Raw genomic sequence first — 24,560 nt, forward strand, 5'->3', positions numbered from 1 at the left:
TGAAGAATAACCTGTCTTTTTGTGAGGACCAAGGCTTATAAGAGCCATCCTTTTTAACAAAAAAACAGACTTTATCATCTGATTTATAATCCTTACCCACGTTTCCGACCATTTGTGCTATACGAATTTATTAAAATAGCTTTTAAAAGCTGGCTATGGAACAATTTGAAAATATCTTATAATGGTCTAAATATCAAGGGACTTCTACAGTAGCAAAACAACAGGGAGTTCAATTGTGAGACAGAAGAAGAATAGCTACAAATGTCTGTGTCTTGGTCTGAAAACAAAGTAGCAGAGTATTTGTGTCTGTGTGTGTTTGCATCATATTAATGAGGTGTAAAAACTTCTATACCAGGGAGGGGAAGACAGGAAGTTTGGAACCTGAATTTCCCCAATAAATTGAGTAACGGAGGGTGGGGGGAAGACTGTTTTTCCCATTTGTAAAACTTGAAGTCATACTGTAAACATACAGCAAAATAGGAGAAATTTTGAGTCAGGACATTAATAAGGTTTGATCTTCAAAAAAAGAAAAAGCAAGCAAGAGTGAGAAGAAATATAATAGTGTTTTGAATTTGAATAACATGTTAGCTAACAGCAATAGAAAGAAACATCAATTCAGAGAGAAGGAAAGTGCTCAAAATTGCATTACAGAATATGAATCATAGAGTAGCTATAGAGCAAAATACATAAGGAAGCAGCAACAACAACAGTAAAAGACTGGGCACCTTAGAAGGATTCTGCTATTGAACGAATTTTCTATTATTGCAATTTTTCTGCTAACGAAATATAATTTCAGTCTTCCAGAACAGAATAAATAACTATATAGAAATTAGGACATATAAGAAACATTTTTTTTTAAATATTACTTCGACATTATCATCAACCTTGACTATCTACACCAATGCTAACTTGTACTGTTTTCTTTTCCTAGAACATTATCTATCATGTCAAAGAAAGGTGTCAGATTAGTATGAGAATGCCTTTAGTGAATACATTCTGAGCCCCTCAGTTCAGGAAAGACATTGAAGTGCTGGAGTGAGTCCAGAGAAGAGCAACAAGACTGGTGAAGGGACTTGAGCATAAGACCTATGGGGAGAGGCTGAGGGAGCTGGGCTTGTTTAGTCTGGAGAAGAGGAGGCTTAGAGGTGACCTCATCACTCTCTATAACTACCTGAAGGGCAGTTCTAGCCAGGTGGGGATTGGTCTCTTCTCCCAGGCAGTCAGCAATAGGACAAGGGGACATGGGCTTAAACTCTGCCAGGGGAAATTTAGGCTGGATATTAGAAAGAAATTCTTTACAGAGAGAGTGGTCAGGCATTGGAATGGCTGCCCAGGGAGGTGGTGGACTCGCCGTCCCTGGAGGTTTTTAAACTGAGATTGGAGATGGCACTTAGTGCCATGATCTAATAAACGGACTAGAGTTGGACCAAGGGTTGGACTCAATGATCTCTGAGGTCTTTTCCAACCCAGTCGATTCTGTGATTCTCTATTTATGTCTTTTTTTCCCTCAGAAGTTTTTCTACAGCTTCGCAAAATTTTGAGAAGCTGACTGCCCAACAGATACCAGTTTTTTTCTTTCTTATCTTACATAATGGCTCTTTTCTTGTTATAATATCCCTATTTGGGCAGGGCTTCCCAGTTCAGAGCCACCCTCAGTTGTCTCTGTCCATGTCACTGCCATTTTAGAAAACTGAAGTGAGATGTTTATGTCTGGTTTGTTTTGGTTTTTCCCTTCATGCATGCACCACTATCTTTAATTTCTACCCTATTTCTTGTTACATAAGACCCACATTTCCTCACCAACTTTTGACATGTATCTGAAGCACTTTTTGGGGATACTTTTAATCTCCTTGATTGCTGTAACTCTGCTTGCCTTTTTTAGCTCTCACTAAAACCTTCAGCATTTTCTCCCTAAGACACAGCTTGGTTTTGTCAATCAGGTTTCGAGTGTAGATTCTCTGCTGACTCCCAGTGTCTTATTTGACATAATTATTCATCCAGTTATGTGTGGAGCCTTTCACCGCAAGTTCTTTTCCTCCTTTTAGCAACAGATTCTAACCACTTTTATACCTTTCACGCTGTTCATTTTCATGGTCAAATCACAAATCAGTTTTCCCAAACCAACAGCCATAGAAGAATTAAGGTTTAATATTATCAAATTATTCACTCTTTCCAAGTCCATTGGCAAAAAGAGTTGAAAGTTTTTTGTTGGAACTTTCAAAATATAAATGAGACTGAAGTCAACAAATACAGTTTTTTATTAATTCTTTTATCCAAGCCTTAGGACTTATCTTTTTATTCCAGGCTTTTTATTCACAAGGTTCTTAACCTCAGTACCAATTATTGTTCATATAGCTAGCTGATAAACATTTAAAACTGAAAATTGCTCTCAAAGACCAACCACTAGTGGTTAAAACAGAGGCTCAGGCAAGTTTCTTTGAAAGGATTCAGGTTAAGCCAGGTGGTTACTAGAGGCATCTACCCTGGTGAGTGTTCCTGTGCCCGGGACAGAGGTTCAGAGCCATCCACCCCACGCTTTCTGTCCCTAGGAGGGGATTAAACCAGGCCAGGTAATGTTCTCAAGTGCTGAACCTGGATTACATGGGCAGTTATGTTAGAATCATCTCCAGCATGAGTCTGACCATCCTCAATAGGTAGTTTGCATGAAGCCACACTGTAATGTTAGTAATATAATAATAATGCTAGTAATATAAACTTAATTGTTGTTGACACTGAGCTTCTTTCTCAGATCACTCCACCTGTAACCTTAAGACAATTTTGTCAAACAGTGATGCCCTTCTGTTATTGCACCAAGTGCGGAATTACATCCGCATTTGCCTTGAAGATAACTAACTAGGCTATTCATTTCAAAAGAAAGCCAAGAAGAAAACTAAAATAGATGTAGCATGGCCAGTCAGAGGACTGAAGAGCCACATTAACTGATCAGGCAGCTGTAGCCACAGAGCTTTTAAGTCTGGTGCCCAGCCTCTTGTCTGCATGGTGCTGTTAAACTTTGCTAGCATAAGAAACTTGATTAATAGGGAGGAAAACCTGTCTTAGGAAAGGAGTATTTAATTAACCAGAAACCAGGTCAAACAGCTCTTCTGTTTGTGCTTTCCATTTTGTTTGTTGAGGAAGTTGCAGACCGTTAATTTAAGTAAATGCAGCAGCTGTGAGTGTGAATGTGTGGTAGAACAGGGCAGAGCTTAGACCTGCAGCACCGTGCGAGTGCCCTGGATGTGCTCATGTCCACCAGTGACTGGGAGGAATGTCCATCACCTGACTGGTGTAGCCCAAACAGTGTGATAGTTTTTGTGCTAAAAGTGCCTGGGAACTCTCTGAAACTACAGCAGCACACGTAATGCCTGTGCCAACAATCCAGGTGCTCGCACAGTTGCATAGTCTTGAGTGCATGAGCCATCTTCTTGATTCAAGGGATGCTTCTCATGCATTCACAATAAGACACATTCTTGTGCCTGTGGCTAAAGGGAGCCAGAAGCCTTCTTCTGCAGTCACACCGTGTTACTTCTGTCTTTGATGTCTACCATGATTTCCAGAGGAACAGTTTGCAAACACTGGGCCAAATTCAAATGTGTTTATTTATCCTGAGTATCATTACCTCACTTTGTTGGCATTTCCTTTCACTTCAGTGGGGTCATTTGCAAAGCAGCACTACTTGACAAGAGTAAAATGTCGAAGTCTGAGTAGTGATGTTCGTGTGACAGTACAAATCTGAGCCAGAGCCTTTTGGTCCTGGCAGTGCTAAAACAGACCTAGAATCAATCTCCCAGTCAGTAAGTGGAGTGCATAATAACACTCATATTACAAGCCACGCAATATTACTTTTCAGCTTCACACCATTACTAGTAATTAAGGGATAATAGTAACCACTTGCTGGTTTATGGGACAATAATCTTGTTCCCAAAGGGATAAACCACGGGGAGACCAACAGGAGCCAAATTATTGACAGAAAAAACAGAGAGGATATTGTTCTTACAGCTATATGAACAAATATTCATCTCAGTAGTTTCTGAGAACTGTGCTTTGGTTTTAAGATAAACCACCTATTAGGAAGAAAAATGTCCACCTTGTTGTTGATTTGGTTTTATCCCGCTGTGCTTTCCGGGCTGATTTTGTTTGTTGGTTTGGTTGGTTTGTTTGTTTTTATTTGTTTGTTTTTTTACATGGGGATTCAAGAATTCTCTTTGTTAAGGACTTTATTTCAGAAAAAAATCATAGCTGTCTCTGAGTATAAGATGGTGATTCAGCTTCAAAAACTGGAGCTACTGGAACAAAATCAACAACAAAACTACTTTTCTTCATGCTGATGTAGGCACGCCTTTTACAACCCACAGATTTCATCCTCAGTTTTCAAATTACTTGTACTTTGTTGTAGATAATAACATAATTTGGAAAGTAATGGTTTATAGGTAGTTAAGAGGGAATGTACCAGAGCGCTTTGATGTTTTTACCACTCATGACTAAGTGCTGCCTATCCAGAAGAGACACAAAAAACTTGGAGACTGGTAGCAATCCAAAGCTAGCATTATTTAACAAAGAAATTAAAAGGCAAATGAAAGAGTCTCTAAACAGAAGTTGAGCAAAATAAATGGCTGTCTTCCCAAAGCCTATCTTACTGAAATGAGAAAAGTTAAGATAATGTACGGTGATGGAAATCAGGCCCGTTCAATAAAAAAAGACCAAGGAACATATTCCCTTCCAGATGGGCAAGCCAAAGTGAAAATGAAGGTCACAAACGGAATTGTACATACTAATTAGCTTAAACTCAGTAACTACAATAATCTTTCTCCCATCCCAGTAGCACAACCAATAATTTTAGGCTGACAATTGCAGGCATGCATGTCAAAAACAAAAACCCCGCAACATAATCCCACTAAGAGTTTTTGCCTAAAAAGGCATAGAGAACTATTCAAAAGTCATCCCTGCTTGTGTAGTCAAATGAGTTTGCCTGAGGTCCCGCTCCACATTTTCAGCTGTGTGCATTACTTTCTCTTATATTTGCATGTGCAAATACTCTTGGGCATATGGACACTTACTTGTTCGTAACCGTATCTGTTACCACTAAGAAATAAGGTGTTATGAAGCAAAATGGTGCCTGTAGCAAACGCATGAAGAGGTGTCCAGAACTTGTAAAATAAATGTTTTGGTTAACAACAGTGTTTGGAGACATTAGGGGTAAAACTGGGAAGAGATGGGTGGATAGGTTCTTTAATGAATAGCTTCACTCCATCTGGTACTGGTTGAAGTAGTCCAAAAGGTCCTACAAAGTACTTAGCAAACAAAACTAAATACCTGACATGGAAAAATGTTGGTACATGTGGCCAGAACTAGCTATGAGAAAACCAGTGTAAAATAGCTACCAAGTCATCTCCTTAAAATGAATCACTGATTTTTAAACTTCTATAATTGTTAGCCAACATCATTCAAAACCATATTACCCTGACAGAAAAATAATCTGCATACAAAGTGACTGGGGAATCCTTTGGGCATCTGTGAGATGTAACAACTCAGACTCCTTCAACAACATCATCGCAGCAGCTGCAGAAGCTCGTGCAAAATTTAGGCTGAGCAGAGAGCTGCTAGTGGCTCCATTCTGCTTCCCACAGACAACAAATGTTTCCTATCTTTTTATGTCACACTAATCCATCTGTAAAATTCTGGCTATGTGCAGGGAACAGGACTGGGTTGTGAATGTGCAACAGTGGGCACTATTTTCCAGCAGGATATGTGATGGCAGTAGGATTCGACTGCTTATAAGTGTAAGGCCTAACTATTCATAGTCTTCTTACTGCTCATTTTCTAGTTGTTGTCTTCTAAATGTTTGTGACGTCAGGACAGGCTGCCATGGAAAATGCAGCTTCGTGTAATCTATCCCCTTATTCATTTTGTGCTATAGTAAATATTCAGGCAGAGTCAATTATAGAAGTAGAAGGGGAAGAATTAAAACCTAATGAAAGTTAATCAAATAGAAGAACTTCCTTCAGGCTGGCCATGCATGTCTGTAGTTTGTCTGTCATTTATAACACTGCAGCCTCTGGTTCATAGTCAAGCTGTAATTCTGCCAGCTAATGTATCCAATTAACCCCACTAATGAGCTAATCAACAGTGTAAAATCTGTGTAAAATCACTGAGGGTATATGATGAATGGGAAATGCACTGAACTCTCCCAGTATAAAAAGTGCTTTATTGCACTTGTTAAAGTGGCACTGTCTTCTCCCTCTCTAAAGGGTAATTTATCACCAGGGTCTGTAACAGTGCCATGCCCTGATAAGGGAGAGGTGGCAATAAACCCATCATAAAATGATTACTCAGGAATGCAGCAATTAAAATGTCTCTGCATATCAGAATCATAGGCTAGAGAGCAAAAACGGTGTTTTTTGGTGTAGGTTACTAGTAAAAGGTAGGCAGTTGCTTGAAGGTGATCCACAGTTTGGGAAACAAATACCTGTCTAATGTAAATATTTCAGTTTAGGGGTAAATAATCTATGAAACCACTGTGGGTTATGATTGATGAAAATAATTCAAGACTGGATTTTGCCACCTTTTTCAGCATGAGAAATATTTGCTGCAATGATGATCCTGCTAATTTCAATGAGATTGCATGAATAGGGAAGCATGACAGAATCTGGCTGAGAGAAAAGAATCAGATGAAACTATACTTTCTGCCAGAAATGCCTAATCCAAAGCATTGATAAAAAAACAATAGCTGAAAATAATTACAGTTATTTTTTTCAGTATCCTTACTATCGTTCTTTCTGCATCTCTTTTTGTAGAGATACAGTGTAGAGAAAAGTAACACATGATAGGAGAAGAAAGGAAGGAAAGAAAAGTGAAATGATGGCATTCAAAAACCCCCTGTAGTTAGATAAAGGACAATAAAGAGAGGAAAAAGTTGTCTTAACCTTTGAAGAAAAAAAACCCCAAACTTTACTAAGTAGAGAGGTGAGGCAAATTATCCCAGGAGTTTGGGAAATTGTTTCAATGGAAATAAGCAGCTATCAGAAACTCTTATCGATGATTAAATTTATGCTTACCTGGTGGAAAGGAATGGGTTGTGTGAGCTGCTAGAGATCCAAATTATTCTGTGACTAAAGCTGAAACTATTATATTTCCTATGTAACAAGAAAACCTTTAAAAAATATGTAAGAAGCAGCAGTGATTTTAGTAGAAAGACAAAGAATCTCAAGGGTTGTCTGGGGAATACATACAGCTTTACCTTCATTCCTACCTACACTAGGAATAAAAAGTAGATTGCAACAGACGCTGCTGAAATGTTGCCTTTGCAGGATTTTCTGGGGGTTTTGTTTTTGGTTTTTTTTGTTTGTTTGTTGTTGTTTTTTTAATGTGAAGGCCAAATGAGTTGCTTTCAAAAGAATTGTTTGGAATATATGTTAGACAAAGTTTATAACAAGCAGTGTTTGTCAAAGCATTCTTCAAAGAGAACAACTGCAGGACATTTTTTCTTGGGGTCTGTGTACCAAGTCTTCAAAACAGAGTTAGTTTTCTGGGTCTTGATCTTCTCTGCCACTCTTCCACTGACAAATATAGGAGATCAGGAGACACAAGGATTTGAGAAAACTGCAGTGGTAGACCCTAGTTAACTTTAGTTGCTAAAAAGAGAGGGATAAAAGGGGATAAACTAACATTAAGGGGGACACTGTGGGGATGGGAGCTCCCAGAGGACCTGGGAGGACTCAGAAAGGGGATACCTGTGTGGTACACAAGGTGCAGGAGGGATAGGGGTGTCTGGAGAACAGGAGGAGGAGGCCAGTTTTGAAGAGGCAATGACATAGAACAGGTGTGGCAATAAGAGATATTTAGAGGGAGAGAGAGAGAATTTAAACAGAGAGGAATAACTTATTTACCAAGAAAAATCATGGAGTCTTTTACTACAGAGAGACTTGCAGAATGATGAGCGTATTTATCTTCCCTTTTTGCTGTCCTCCACCTTCTCTGCACCCCCAAATTTACTGGCAGAATTACCTCATTTTCTGTAGTTCTTGCACTTCAGGTCAAAAATGCTGTTACTATGTTGTGAATTAGCAGGAAAATCAAGACTGTGGTTATGTGTGGATTGTCCATGTGTGTGTGTTTTCAGTTACCTGACTGACACGCAGGATTGAGAGAAGTCTGCAAGTTATTTCTGAACCAGGTCATATGAACTATTATTATTATTATTGTGTTGCCAAGTTTCAAACAGTGCATCCCTACAGTGACTAGAAACAGTTGACATTTTGTTATTTTCTGATTTGCAGAATCAGAAAGACTGTTGTATGCTTTGAATTACTCAGTTCCCATTTGGAAGCAAGCTACATCCTTAGCATTACCGCTATAAAAATATAACATTAGAAATTGCTGTCTCTTGTTAGTCACGTAAGGATGGCTGCACAGATACTACAGTGTGCTTTATATCTATATTAAAAAAATATCGCTGCATTGCATCTGCTCACTTACCTGGGAAAATGTTTGCTTTCTAAAAAGAAACACCCTGCAGCAGGGCTTTAATTCTGGATTATTTTGTTGGTCCGATATGATTTTTTTTTATTCCAATGAACTTCATAGATGAAAGCTGCAGGAGGATTGTGTACCAAAATCCTGCATCTAGAGCTCAGTAAATCTGATTCATGATCCAGCCTGAATTTATTTCTAGTGGTAAATAAATCACTTTTTGCAAAGTTATCTCAGGCATCAGACAAACATAAACTCAAAAACAGTCTCTTCAAGTTCTTATTTGCTTAGAGTTACAGTCAGAACAATATCCATATGCCTGAGGATAGGAAATGTCATATTGACAGATGACTTGTGAGTCTTCCTCTTCCTGGATTAGGCATTAGGGGCCCAATTCTACTCTCTGTTCAGCCCTGCTGGATTGAATGGCATTGCATAGACATAAATGAAAACAGAAAGGCAGCTTGGGACTGCCTTCCATAATCAATAAAAATCATTTCATATGATGATGAATTTTTGAAGTGGATCAGAATCAATTAAGGTGTTACTTCTCCTTGGAAGTGTGTTTGCCCATATGCAGAGTCTGTATTCACTTTCTGGGCAATTTTACTTTTTGCCAGAACATTTATATGAATTGTCTTCTAAGTGGAAATAGAGCTCTTATTCACAGGATATGAGGTTGCTGTTTAGGAGATATTCTGTATTTTCTACAAGTTTTGAGTATATTTTCCTCTATGCATTAAACTCCTTTTTTTATCCCCATAGATCTTATCTTAGATAATACTTTTCTGTGAATATTGCCAGTAACAACACAGCAAAATAGCTACGGGGTCACCTGTAAATGTTTGAACTCATCCAGATTTCAGGCTTAGTAGAGATATACGCAGATAAGCATTAATGTTGCCTACGCTACTTTTCCTGTCTCTTGGTGTCCACCTACTTTGTACCTGAAAAGTATTGTACAGTCAATGTGAACCAATAGGTCAGGATAGTACCTGTACCTTGCCACCTTGTACCCCATCCCCTTGTTTAGAGACCAACTGTAAACCAGCAGTGCCAGCTCCTCAGCTTTGTGTCCCTACTGGACAAACAAAATCTGCCATTCTAGCATTCCTAAAATTGAATGATCAGCACCTGGACCCAACCTGAGTCAGATGTTTTGGAATCAAGCATTTGGGGTTAGTCCAATATGAAGAAGGTGTTGGGTAGGAAAGATATTCTGAAATCCTTCTTACAGTTGGGTTATTTCGGCATGCCCCTAAAGGAATATCCCAAAACTGAGGGTACTTCATTGGCAGTTGTGACTGGGAAAAGAAGATTGGCAGAGTCAGCTGTTGTTCAGCTCCTCCTCTGACGCCTCTAATTTTGAGGTAGTATAATTTAGAGGCTTTTCCAAAATGATCCCTAAAGCCTTTAACTAGGAAGTGTATCAAAATAAAACCCAAAACATAATTGGACTTACATCCAACTTTCTCCCTCTTCATCCATGTGGTTAGATTTAGCTCGAAGTGCACAGATGCCCAAGGTTCTTTTTTGACTCAGCCCACTACATTATGTTCTATATATTCCATTCCAGACCATACATTATATTCCAGGTGTACCTACATGGTTGAAGTTCAAGCTTACTTTATACCTTTCACTATTAAAATACATTTTTCACTGTAGGGATCTAATTAGAATATATATTTAGCTTGTAAACAAATCACTGTGCAGTTGAAGGGAATTTCTTTTTTCTCTTCAACAGTGTAAGCATTTTAGTTAGAAGCTGATGGATCAGCCAACCTTGTAGAAAAGGTAAGCAGTGTGAAATTATATGTGAGTTATTAATAATTCCTAATAGGAGGAAAAGACCTGACAGAAAGGGTAAATTAAATGACTGTTGTAATCACAAAGAGAGGCTTTACTTGGGATTAATTTCAGCATGTTTGTGGAACTCTGTAATGGGAGAGTCAACTTTTAACTCAGCAAGAAAGCATGTTCTTCCTCATTAGCAATATTTCCTCTCAAATTCTAATTCTTCAAATTGTGATGCCAGGGCTACACTGTTAGGATGGCTTTTTATTGTAAAAATGCTTGTCTAAATGCATCCATTGAACTACAGTTCCTGAAGTATGGAACAGATTGTTTATGTCTATTCTCAGACCTTTATCTGTTAATCTCATTTTTCACCGAATTCCAAGAAGGTGCTAAAGAAGTAAAGAAGTATTTGCTAAATACTGTCACAATAGCAAAAGGGTCTCTACAAGAAAAACAAAAACATGCTTCACTGTGCAGGAAAGGGTGGGAAACTATTTGGTGATCTAATTATGCTAGTCTTATCTGTCTGTTAGAAATACTAATCGTGCTTTGATCCAGTTGTTTTTCTTACAACAGATTTTCAGACTATAGTATCTCTTTCCATGTGCATGTATTTTCAGCACAGAGCTGTCTATGCAGTGTTAGACAGAGGAAGATCATCTGGATAACACCGACAACAGATTGATATATTTTAAAGAAAATGCTTTTATGATATATCACTAGCTTTTTTAAAGATCCTGCATGTATTTCTAAAAGGTGTGGGTGAGTCAGGCACATATGCACACACACATACCATCACACACCCAAACCTAAATATAAAGGAAGGCAGGTTTTTTGATGAGGATACATAAATGTCAACAAGAGAGGTAAATAATGGCAATTTGAGTAAAGAGACAAGAGCCGAGTGGGAAATTAAGATGAATAGATATGGAAGAAGCCTTGATAAAAGTGAGGAGAAACGGTTGAAATAGTATGAACATGTACATGATTATGGAGAGCTCAATGCTAGAAACAACATGAAAGAGGAAGGATGCAAAACATCTGTGCTGTTATGTGTCAAATTTAATCATACTCCAGCTTTGGTTTAAATACAGGTATGAAGTACCATACTAGTTTACAGAGAAACTGGGACAAAGCTTAGAAAACAAGACAAGGATGACTTCTGGTTTGTATCCTATACAGAAAATTCATGGCACATGTACGTACACTGTTAAATGAGTCTTTAAGATACAAAATTACTAAGTGAAAATTACTGTTCCTATTTAAATTAGAACACCTGGTTACAGTGATCTGGAAAATACCAGCAGGTGTGTGGGAATTTGCGGTTTGAGGGGAAGAGAATTAATGATTTACTGGGCTTATGTATGTTCTTTTTTTATACTTAAATATGTCTACTATAATTTATCTGTCCCATCTAAATTATTGTTAGAGAACTAATATTTCTTCATATTCCTTGGCTGGTAAACAGTACCTCCTTCTAATAAATTGGCAGTGTGCTTTCCTCTTTCAGTTTAGTTTTTATACATTTGAGAAGTTTTTCACAAGTTTTGATGAAAACACAAGCATCACAGAATATCATTGCGTCCAGTGATGAATTTAGCTGAGTTTTAGCTCTTCTGAAACTGAGAATAAATTTAGCAGTCATCTGCATTTGTGAACAGGTAGATGTATACACTGGTTATTCTTCTCATCTGCCGTGGTCAATATGCCTGTAAGGAAACAAATACTTTGTATTCTTATCCATATCAGTGGATTATCTCATGTCTTTAAGGGCTATTGCTGACTTAGTGAAAAAAGCAATTACTGTTGCATCTTTTCTTTTTGAAAAACTGCATTTTAATCGTTACTTGCATGGTCTGTTTGGTGAGATCAAACAGCAGCGATATGTTCCTATCTTGGAAGTCCTTTCTATTTTGCTCAGTAATCTCTTAATATTAAGGGGGTTCATCTAGACCAACCACCATCATGAGCATTGTGCACAGTTCATTTTTGTTGGGTAGGCAAACAGAATACCTCCCAGCACAAATTCTTAGAGCTTGTATTCTACTTTGATGATATTTTCCCCAGTGAAAGCAGAAAATTCACACGATCTTTTCTGTGCCATTTGAGATCAAGCATGTACTCCAAAAAATAAATATTTGTTAAAAGAACAGGTCTCATGCTACACCTTGAGTGGCAACAGGCCAGGCACTCCAGAGACGTTCCTTCGTTCACTAATCTCAGTAATTTAGGAGATTACTAACATCACAGCTTGTACCATGTAACGATAGACTTGCTTAACAGCAAAGTCAGGGCTCTTGAATGAGCAGAAAAGACCTTATAAATTGTGCCTTTTCTTACTAAGCATCATGCGGAGACTTTTATTTAAGGCTGTCCAACATCCTGCACTGTAAGATAAAAATCTCATCTGCTTTTAAGCTTTTGTTTCTTCGATTTAGAGACTGAAATTTTCTATGTTGATCATATTTCTCTTTTAATATTTGGGGGAAATGTCAAATCAGCCAAACACTTCTATTTTGGAGGCTTCAGTGATCCGGCTTAACATGTAGCTGAGTACAGAGTTGTGTCAGCACGACTGAGGGCACGGAGAACTGGGGTATAGGACAAGCTATCCAAGATTATAAACTTTTGAAAGCTTTTACTTAATCAATTTATAATTGAAAATGCTGCATCGGTTCTGACTCCAGGGTGGAGATCTTAAGAACAAGATATCACAGAAGATGTTAGAAAAAACGGATCGGGTGTTGGGTTCAAGCAAAAGGAGGTAGGAAGAGAAACTACGATAGACTAGGACTGGGTTTTTGTTCAATGTGAATGTTCATGCAGGACACACAAAATTTAATCAAGACAGGAATTAGATGAATGGGGAAAACACACATGAGAAAAGTGGTGTGAGAAGACGAACAGGAATCATTCAGGGTATCAAGGAAATGCTGGGACAAGGAAAACAGAAAGATAAAATAGCACCCTGAAAGGAAAGACTGGAAAACTAAGGGAGGGGACGGGGGAAAGCCAGTGGTAAATGGGCATGACAAAGTCTGTGTGACTGACTTGTGTCTGGCTGTAAAGAAAGTCAGAGTATACTCAGGGAAAGGCAGCAGCAAACTGAAAGAGGAAAAAATGAAGCTGGATGCAGGATTCTGACAGACTGTGAAAGGCTGGGTATAGACTGTGGGTTTACAAGGAGTAAATGATGTGAGCCTAAGGGAGACAGCTCAAAGACTGGGAACATGAGCAGAGTGTCTGTGCTCACTAGAGCCCCGCACTGAACAGCAGCAATAGAACCAATTCCCATTTCTCTCCGTTCGTTTGCTATCATGAAATATTTACGGTTCTTATTTCCTGACAGTGTTGATCCACATATAAGAATAGAACCGTGTTACACAGTTGTCTGTTGTGCCATTAGCCCAAGAAGCAAGCAGCCATGTGGCCAGTGAAATGCCACACACCCCTTTTCTTTCCGTGACCTACCCATACACAGAACTCTGAAGTTGCTAGAGTTAAAACTTCCTGCTGAGCCATTATTTCTGCTCCCATATATACCACAATATTTTCAGTTGCATAATTACATACTATTTGTTTGCTGTTCTTTAAGACTTGGGAAATCGTAGTTGTAATAACAGAGCTGGGTTGCCATAACGCAAGAAAATTATTTGCAAACACAATGATTTCTGCCTTTAAAGGAAATACCATGCATACTTCGAGTTTCACTAATCTTCAAACAAACTGGAAAGAATCCTAAAAATCATACAATATTTTGTATCGTATATTTATGGAACATACTAGTCACCTTGATTTACATCTTCCCTGAGAACTGGTATTTTTTGCAGTTTAGAGATCCCCACAAACATTTCTCTCTGTGGTCTGCAATAACGACTGTATAAAACAGGTGCTAATAGCACTGCATTTTTGGTATCAAGAGTATGAAACTGAACATTCACTATTTGATTATGTACCTGTTCAGAATTTATGGAGACAAGTGACCTTAATCTGTAGAAGAAACAGCAATAAATACTTATGTATCCACATGAGAGCTAACGATACAATAGGAGATGTACTGATGTATAGACTGAGGACTGGCTTTGCCTGGTCATTTTTGCTCACAACCACTAGCCCTTTGGGTATAATATATATAGCTGCCGCTTTCCCCTGTGTTCCCTATCCCCATGGTCCTGAAGCTGTGTCACAGATGTCCACAGGAGGAGAAATACACAGGCCACCATTGGGAATTTTCAGAGGCCTTTCGATAACTGTCTGTAAGAACAGCTCAGGGATGCAAGGCATATTCTTACAAGCAATTTAGTGCTTAATTGCTAGGGCTTTGAGTAGGACAAAACTAAAGGTTGTCATGGGAAAATGCTGAAGAAATACAGATGAGCTCTAGAGACTCGTTCTCTGTCATCTTCTGTGGTCATTTTCACACGCAGCACAACAACCTTAAGTGGTGGCATACAGGAGTAAACGATGACAAGTTTCAGCAGAGTTGTGGGATAATACAGCTGCTTTTAGCTCGTAACTCTGTGAAATGCAGGGTGAAAAAAAAGACGGTTCTATCCATATAGACTGACCACAAGCAAAGCAAAATTTTAGATTGCTTTTTTTTTTTAAATTCGGATAGTCTTCTGTATTAAACTGGATTTCCCTCTGCCGTGTTCTATTTTCCTACTCGTCTTTTAGCCTGAAGCAGCTGCTTCTCTCACAAGCACTGAGTCTGCACGAAGTGAGTGCAGTTGCACAAACGAACCCTGTGTAGGGTAGGACATCGATGGTTTGAGAAGAACATGCACTCACGTTTTTAAATGTGTATTGGTATTCAGAATATCCAGAATAACTTCAGATATGTATTATATATATACTTCTAAATACATATATAATGTATGTATGTGTGTGTATACTTCTCAGAAGACCTGAACTATGAGCTTAGAATGTTTTTATTTAAAAACTGCTTTCTGAGAAAATACACAGTAACTGATGGCACTATTGACATAATTCATAAACGGAATAGTTGATTACCTGTTGTGTAACTGAGCCAATGAATATTCATAGTTCCCTTGGTATGGAGCTGGCATATTTCAGCTAATTAACTCTTCTGCTTAGTTGGTGCATATGCACACTTTTTATGTGATACCAAAGTATGTTTAATTGAGGTTTGACAGATAATACCAAAGACAGTTTGCAAACAAACAAACAAAGTAGATTTCACTGTCATTTCCATAAATGGAATGGTATCATTTAATGGAAACTTGTATAAAAATTAACTTCATCCTCCCATTTCAGAGGAGTCTAAAATTCACACTCTTAGGGCATGTTTCAGTTAGAAATAGGCAGAGGAAAGAGGTTTTTTTAGGTAATATTACTTATTTCAAAAGAACATACAAACTTCTACTCAGAGTGCTTCTAAATGTTATTGATATTGGCATTATCCCCTTTACTGAATATATTTGAGGAAACTATACAGGCTTTGGATTAAAGTTGTAAGATATCATTTTTTTCCTTTGAGAATCTTGGATGTAAGCCAAAGTAAACTAAAGATCAGAAGCTAAACTGCTTTCTCAAGCAGTTTTAACTTCCCTACTATCTTTTGCTGGGAATGCACATCCTGTCACCAGGTCCTGGTACCTAGAGGTACCCTAATATCCAGATAGAAGAAACTGATAGAGGTGATGTCCTCTGCTCTGCTTCCTTGCCTGGCAGCTCTTCCTCTTGTCTTTCATCCCTCCCACAGCTCAAGGATTAAAATGTCAGTTCAGTGCCACAATGTTCTCACATCAATGGGCCACATCAATCCACCCACTCTTCTGAGTTATTCTTTCCTGCGCATCAAAATGATAGCTTAATAATTTTTAGTCTTACATTACATCTGCCTCATTTTCTGGTTTTCCCTTCATGCCATGACCTTGTCCGCCATAAAGGCACTTTCCCATGTTTTTTCTAGATATCTGGTATTGCACAGAAGACATATGTGAGTCCACCATCTGCAACAGCATCTTTATGTCTAAATGACTCCCGACTCTTTTTGGATCTCATCCTCTTCTCTGACCCATGACTGCTAACGCCTTCTATAATAAAAATATCTAATTGTGGAGTGTGGGTGATTTAAGAGTTGGTAATGAAACAGAGTTTTTTAATCAGTCATTACTTCAAACCCACTCCCTGTTATACAGGACTGGAGTCCATCTGGAGGATTCATACTGACATGGTTTTAAGGGAATAAACTGTATTTGCTCTGTAGCTGGTGGGAAAATGTTTCCCCATATACAAGCTCTAAGGCATCCGCAACAATCTTTACATCAGATTAGATGTGTTGCTGAAAAACAAGCAGATCAAACCACCCAGAAGAGTTTCCCACACTCTGCACTAGCAGCGGAGTCAGGCATCATGTTAGACTGTGTGGTTCTCTCTTAATTCAAGGAAATCTGCTGCCTAACACAAGTTCACTTACGCAGTTATCAGAAACTCATCTAGATCTGTCCCCTAAGGAAGGTGTGACTTTACTTATAATGCAAATTATTAAGTTCTGATACATACTAAAGTACATTTCTGATCTCAGCCATTAAAATTTTATTTAACTCAAGAAAAATCAATTCTACTGTTCGCTTTTTGAAAAATCTTCATTTTTATGCAAAATCTCTAATCCGCTCTGAAACATCTCAGCAATTTTCTGTCTATGAAGCTACAAAATTATCTCTTATAATCATGACCAATATAGTTTTTATGTTCTTGATACAATTTATCAAAAAAGGAGTAGAAGATAGAACATAATCTCTTTGAAAAGTCAGGTCTCAACTACATTATCATTATTTCTTTCATAAAGCAACAGGCGGGTTCATGTTCTGCTTCAGTAACTTCTCATGAAGAAAACACATTTAAAAACTGATGAGTCTTTTTCCTTTTCATATTTGCTTTTTCTGTCTGTGGAGCTTTAAAAAAAGAATTTCATAATGAAATTATTTTCTCTGTAAAGCTAATAAGTTGAGGCTAATTATATCTTACCTACATTATGATTTTGTCATAAATATCTAGCTATTAAGTCATAACAGCCAATCAGATCACTTAATATATAAATCTCATTTAATAATAACCTTTAGTAGATTTTGAAGCAGCAGTATGTCAAAAGTGTTTGGCAAATAGCTATTTTTATAAATGTTAAAGCTGTATCAGACTTGGGTTTTTATTGTCAGTCATGCTGCAAGAAACAAAAGTAATTTTGCATTCTAAAAAGGCCCTATTTGGAATTTTTCAAAATATCAAATTTAGCATGGAGTTTAGTGTGTGCTGTTTTATTGCCTTCTGGTAGCAATAGGGGACAGTGGCACCTGGGAGAATCTTCTAACGGGCTTTTAACACTGTTAACATTTGTTAGTATTGTGAACATTTGTTAGCATTTTTTTCCCAGTTTATCCCAATGCTACTGAGAAAAATGCTTTATGTGTTGGTAAATCAATTCACACAGTACCTAAAAATGTTTAAAAGAGGTATTCAAGATCCAGGCTGGTCACAGGGAAGCCAGCTGATCTGAAGTGGTCTACAGGGTTTTATCAGTGTCTACCATGATAGAGAATGCAGAAATCAAGAAATAGGTGGCTTGTCTAAAGACTCTTCTTCCCCTGAGCAAGTAAAACAGCAAATATTGAGTTGACAAGTTTTCTCTATTGCCTGGGACACCGGCTTTTGCACATGTGTTTATACTTGCACAGATTAATAGTAATGAAAATGTCCTTGTAAGCAAGTAACATTCCAGCTCTCCTACACCTCAAAATGCTATTTAGTCTAATTTAGATTAATGTTGGCTTGACTCTCAAGCACAAATTTTTATCCAGAGCAAAGCATGATCCACTTTTGTCTAGTTTAATCCGTCTCACAGGAGACCTCATGACCTGCTCACCCAGAAAACTGAGAAAATAGAAACTCGCTTGATAGTCTTGTCACCTGGAGTCAGAAATCAAATTGCAGTGTCTCTCGGGAGCACTAACATTCACTTTCACAAAGCCATGTATTTAGAGGCACCAGCCTAAGTTCCTATTAGAAGGTGAGACCTGAGACAAGTAACTCATAAATAAAACAAATAAAGTTACTTGTATGCTGCCAGTCCAAATTAATTGACTTCAGCAGAAGAAGATGTATAATGGAGTTGTTTTGACTTTGAGTTTCCCTTACCTAGTCTGGCAACAGCTTCCCAGAATTTGTTGGAATGACAGGAGTGGGAAGTGGGCAGAACTACGCAGGCTACTTGTTGAACACTGCATTTTCCATTTGTGTTATAGACAATCAGTGAATACAATGACTAGTTGCAGGTAGGTTGCAACATTTTCCTTTGATTTTCAGCCCTCCTGTGTAGTCAAAAAGGAGTATGAATATTTTAGCTTACTAAAAAAATATTCCTAGTATTGTAAGTGGTATATGTCCAAAGATTCATTGACAGTGTGTCCACTCATTGAGTCAGCTATGTATCTAAAGACCTGTATGCTCACCAAAGCAAGAATTAGAACTATTTTCTCTTTGTGGGGCAGCAAAACATCAGTCAGTAGTTCTGATCCAGAATAAACTGCAGTGATTTTTTCCCTGCAGAATTTAAAGTCAGAGTCCCATCCTCTTGATATTACAGAGGCAAAGACATACTACAGTCAAAATCAGTTAAAGTATTTATGGACTAATGCAATAATGTGAATAAGAATGTCAGAATCAAACCATCTAACACTAAATAATTAAAAGTGAGATCATCATGAAATTCTTTTTTACCTTCAGGTGGCTATTTTTCTGTAACCTTTTTGGAAGGTGTTACATGCTAGGAATAAAACATAAATAAATAAAACAGCCAAAGGCATTAAGTTGCATTATGACTGTTTTTAACTTTAATAGCATTCCCTGGATCTGAAATAACCACTGTTATTTAAAACTTGACCTTGTTGATCTGGCAATAACTTAGCCCTTAAGCTAGAAAGTAACATAGTCAATTATACTTCAGCACTGTTTTCACAGGAGACTTGGCCTTCCTAATGCAGATTCAATGAAATTGATAATGTTTGCCTTAATTTTGCTTTTGCATAAGTAGAGTGGCAAGTGATTTCATTAGTACATTTTAAATCAAAGTTGAAATAAGAATATGCTTCCTCATCCATTGACTAAACTTCCAGGACATAGTTTGAACTATTTCTCTCTTACTTGAGTTCTACTTGCATGTCCACTCACTTTGCTAATCATTACTATTTTGGTATATGATGATATTTAATGTGAAAGTCTTGAAGGCCTTTTTCTAGCATGTTCTGGATAACAAATTCGAGCATATACTGGAACCCCAGGTTCCAGTATATGTTCCAGTATATGTTGGGAAATTACATATTAGAGAGCAGTGTAGGCGAAAGGGACCTGGGGGTCCTGGTGGACAACAGGATGACCATGAGCCAGCACTGTGCCCTTGTGGCCAGGAAGGCCAATGGCATCCTGGGGTGTATTAGAAGGGGGGTGGTTAGTAGATCGAGAGAGGTTCTCCTTCCCCTCTACTCTGCCCTGGTGAGACCCCATCTGGAATATTGTGTCCAGTTCTGGGCCCCTCAGTTCAAGAAGGACAGGGAACTGCTGGAGGGTCCAGCGTAGGGCAACAAAGATGATTAAGGGAGTGGAGCATCTCCCTTATGAAGAAAGGCTGAGGGAGCTGGGTCTCTTTAGTTTGGAGAAGAGGAGACTGAGGGGTGACCTTATTAATGTTTATAAATATATAAAGGGTGACTGCCACGAGGATGGAGCCAGGCTCTTCTCGGTGGCAAACAATGATAGGACAAGGGGTAATGGGATCAAGCTGGAACACAAGAGGTTCCACTTAAATTTGAGAAAAAACTTCTTCTCAGTAAGGGTGACAGAGCCTGGACCAGGCTGCCCGGGGGCTGTGGAGTCTCCTTCTCTGGAGACATTCAAAACCCGCCTGGACATGTTCCTGTGCGACCTCACCTAGGCATTCCTGCTCCAGCAGGGGGATTGGACTAGATGATCTTTTGAGGTCCCTTCCAATCCCAAACATACTGTGATACTGTGATGTGTGTGTGTGTGTGTGTTTAACATCCATTAAAAAAGAACCCTTGATATCAACTAAGGATAGAAATATTGTGCAAAGCTACCAAAATCTGAAATATTTTGTTTTCCGTAGAGCAGTGTAAATGTTCTACAGATGAGCTTAGTCCTGTCCTGCGAAAATCTCTTTGGTGTTTGTTACCAAATGCCAGGCTTTTTAGTGTGTGGATGGACGTGAGCAAGAGTAACATCATAGGAGTGGTAGAAGAGAATTCAGATATTGCCTAAAACAATCCAAGGGTGTGTTGAGAATGTGTGAGAGTGATGCATTTATTTTACGTACAGATAAGTCCTTCTAACTTGGGTCCTACAGCAGATGCTACAGAAGGAGCTGAAACAAGTGTTTCCCTGCAGACTTGGTGTGGCTATTTGTGTTATGACAAGAAATCTTTCAGAAGATTTCACTCATGTTTACTACCTCTTTCTGCCTATCTGGGCCTTTCCTTTTTCTGTCTGTAAAAGAACCCGGAGATCTCCTTCCCCCTTCTGAGCTACAGCTTGAGTCTAGGAGAATTTCTCTCTTGAAGCTATGGGAGCTATGGGGTAGCTATTGCTCAGTTTTCTCTTTGTTATATAAAAAGCAGTCAAATAGGGCAACTGAGCACCTTCCTTCTCCATATCCTGTTAAAAGCCTGTGTCTCTTGAGGCAGAGCAGAAAAGCCTTATTACACACATGAGGCAGTGCCAGAAGACACCCGGTTTGCATCCACCTTCTACTATGTCAAAGCTTAGGAGTGGATGAAGATCCCTAAAACTATGCATGGTAGCTAGGAGACCATGGCAAACTTTCCCTTACAAGGTATGATCATATAGTTGCTAAGGTATCGCTGAACAGTGATCATTGCCTATAGGCTTGGTTCTGCAGATGGGGATGAGAACGCTTCACTCTTCCAGTCCTCTGTGGAACACAGATGGATCCCACAAAGCAGAAAGGAAGCTCTTCTGTCTTTCAGATCATCTCCAAGGAGGCAAGATGTGTGTGGGAAGCATCCAGGACTTGTTAGAGACAGCAAGGTAGTTTACCACTGGTAGCAGGAGAGAACTTTCCTGGTGACAGATGAGAGAATTTTTGTGAGAAAAGGGAAAGAAATTCACTGATTGGGAGTCCAGGTGTGTTTGCTTTTTGCAGGTTCTTGTTTTAGTTTGTGGAAGACATTAGGCTTCAAATAGTGATTAAAGGAGAGAAAGATCCATTAGGGTCCATAGATCAAGGAGTACCAGAACACCTCCAGAAAGCTGTTTCCTTCAGAAAAATGAAGTGACTGGTGGTTTTCAAATATAGAAACTTTCTGCTTCTAAGGATGGTAATTTTTAAAGCTATTAAGCACTGGCCAGATCCCAGGACATCAAAAAGAAATATGGGGCTTTGACACTTTTGAAAGTTTATTTGTTTATAAAAGGAGCCTGTATTTTGTCTTCTGGTCTTGAAGGGGGCAGAAAGATTTCCAGGAACTTTTGTGACCAGCCAAAGTTTAGAACAAACATCTAGTTCACCCCAGAGTTGGACGGCTTCTGCATGTCTGGCCTTAGAGTGATTTCAATCACGTTTAAGATTTCTAATTATATTATAGCTAGAAGGATCAAATGTATCAATGAAATCAAAACCAAACTGCAAAGCAATCTGAGGACAATTAAAAAGCCAAGCCACAGGGAATCAGAGAGATATTAACTAGTAAAAATATAAGATGTTACAAAGTGCCATTCAGTTCTGCTTCTCAGATTCCTATTCTCCTTTTAATATCAATGCAGATTCCTATTTTCCTTTTAATATGGAAGGAGCTGAGGTACTAAGCATAGAAATGACATAAGGAAAGGGCAAATGCAGAGAAACGTGTCATAAACATGGAACATAAAGAGAATACACTTGCCATGGAAAACTTTCAGAGGTGTGTTGGAAGGCAATTTTCTGTGGTGCAGCTGTTATAGATGATATTTCTTATTTGCTTTCATTTTTGTTGGGAACAGAATTACTTTTTTTCAGTATTTCCCTAGGAAGTACAATTCTGGAGGGAAGAATAGTAAATTTGGGTTATTGGAAGCATTTTGATTTCTGTTTCAGAATGTAGTACAGAAATGGGATAAATAAACGTTTCACAGAAAAAAATGAAATTCTTTATTCAGAAAAGACTGTAATATGACAGTTTGACATTAAAATTCCTCCTCTTTTTTTTTTTTTTCTTTGAAATGATATTCAGCAAAATCAGAGTTTAGCAAAGTATTTTTAGTTTCGTCAGAACCATATTTTCTGATAGAAAATGGTTCCCTTAAAATTTTTTCTGACTGGCTCAATTTCAGAGCCATAAATCTAGATTACCCTTCTGCTAATGCAGAATTGTCCCCTGCAGTATATTTTACCAATGCTTTGTCCAGTCTTGCTATAAATGTCTCAGACAATGAGACTCCTACTGAAAGATTACTCCATAGTCTAATAGATCTGTCAGAAAGATTTTCCTGAAACTCAGACTATATTTTCCTTGTCTTAATTTGGGATGTCGCAGAGCAGCTCATGAAATGCAAGCATAGTAAATCACTTGAACCAGATGGTATTCATCGGGGGGTTCGGAAAGAAATAAAGTGCGAAACAGGGAAGATACTGGCAATAAATCATTAAAAATAGCAGCTGTTCCCTTTAAAAGGGAAAATTTAGCCTGGTGCCTGTACTTAGAATAAAAGTTATTATTCTTTTTTAATTGAATAAAAGATCAATTTCAACAATTGCAGCCTGATGAGCTTAATCTCAGCTTCATGGAAATCTACTAACATTCTGACTGTAGTCTAAGTATTAGATGATTATAATTTTAGAGCAAACCGTGGCATCTCCCACAGGGCTAAGTAATGGCTCTCTAGTGTGAGAAAAAGCTTTGGAAGAAAAACAGCAGCAATTGTGCACAAAATTCCAGTCTAGAATAATTTATAATTGAGTGGCTCTAACTTTCCTGGATGTTTTAAGAAGTTTCTGGTAAGGAGTCTTCAGAAGAGGTTCATTGTAGGAGGAGTTTGCTATTACTGATGTCTGGGGAGGGAGCAGGGAAGTTGTTTTATCACACCAGGTGTCCAAACCCACAGTAGTAATGTCTGTAATGATAAGATTTTTATTTTGCTTTAAAATGCAATGTGCTTGCATTACAATGGGCAAGGTGAAGGAAACACACCTTCCAAACGTAGCATAAGTTAAGATTTGCAATGGTCCCTAGGTCTGGTGGCAACCCTTTCTTCTCCACAGCCTCCAAAAGAAGCCTTTATCTCAGCCAGCAACCATGGGAAATTCCGTGCATCCTGCTCTGCTTTGGATAAATTTTCCATCAGTGGCATTTAAATAACAAACAAACCTCTCCCTGTGAATTTTATATGAATTATCTTGTAGATAACTGAAAATGTAGCACAAGAAGGGCGTATTTCTCTCTTCTTAAGAAGCAGATATTTGTATTACAAAGCAGGAGCAAGACAAATTGGTATTTCTGTATACGGATGAAGAATTATTATTATTCAGATCTTATATCCAATTGTGTTAGAAATTTAGCAGGTATTCCTGCGGCTTGAGCCACCTGTTGAGAAAATCTCACTGATTAGTGTTACATGAGCATGTTAAGGGAACAGAATCGAGAGTGGCCACTGAAAAGGAGGAGCACATGCTTGGCAAAAAGCTGCTGGGAGTTGTGCAAAAAGACAAAGAGGACTGATAGCTTTAAAAGAATTACTCATTCACCTGAATACTTTCAGGGGGGAAAGATAAATTATTTCTTTCTTTTCTGCTGTGTCATTGTGGTGCCTCCTTGGTTCTTTTGGATTACCTGTCTTTGGGCTTCATTCTTGTTTGCTCCATCCATCCTGTCCCACTAGATCCATCTCAGGAGGACCAGCCATCAAGGCTATATGCAGAACCTTGAGTTGTGACATTAGTTTTGCCTCTTGTAGGCATCACACCTTCAGTTCTGGCTCAGGCTGTGTACATATCCCTCAGCATTTGCATTAGACAGAGTCTAAACCCCCATAGAAAGTACTCTGGAATCCCTGTGTGGAAGGACTGGATCTATTTTCTGAAGAAGACCCAGGAGGATATAGCTGAAGGTTGCTTTGTTGCTACTGCAGGGGCTTGGGGAAGGAGGGATTCTTGCAAATACCAACCACACCACAAAGTTTTCCTCAAGCAATTCTGGAAGGCTGTCCCAGAGCCAGCACTGTTCCTTCTGTTCCTACAGAAGGAATTCTAACTGGGTATTTTAACTTTA

Source organism: Streptopelia decaocto (assembly GCF_964273445.1).
Source record: "Streptopelia decaocto genome assembly, chromosome: 4".
NCBI lineage: Eukaryota > Metazoa > Chordata > Aves > Columbiformes > Columbidae > Streptopelia > Streptopelia decaocto.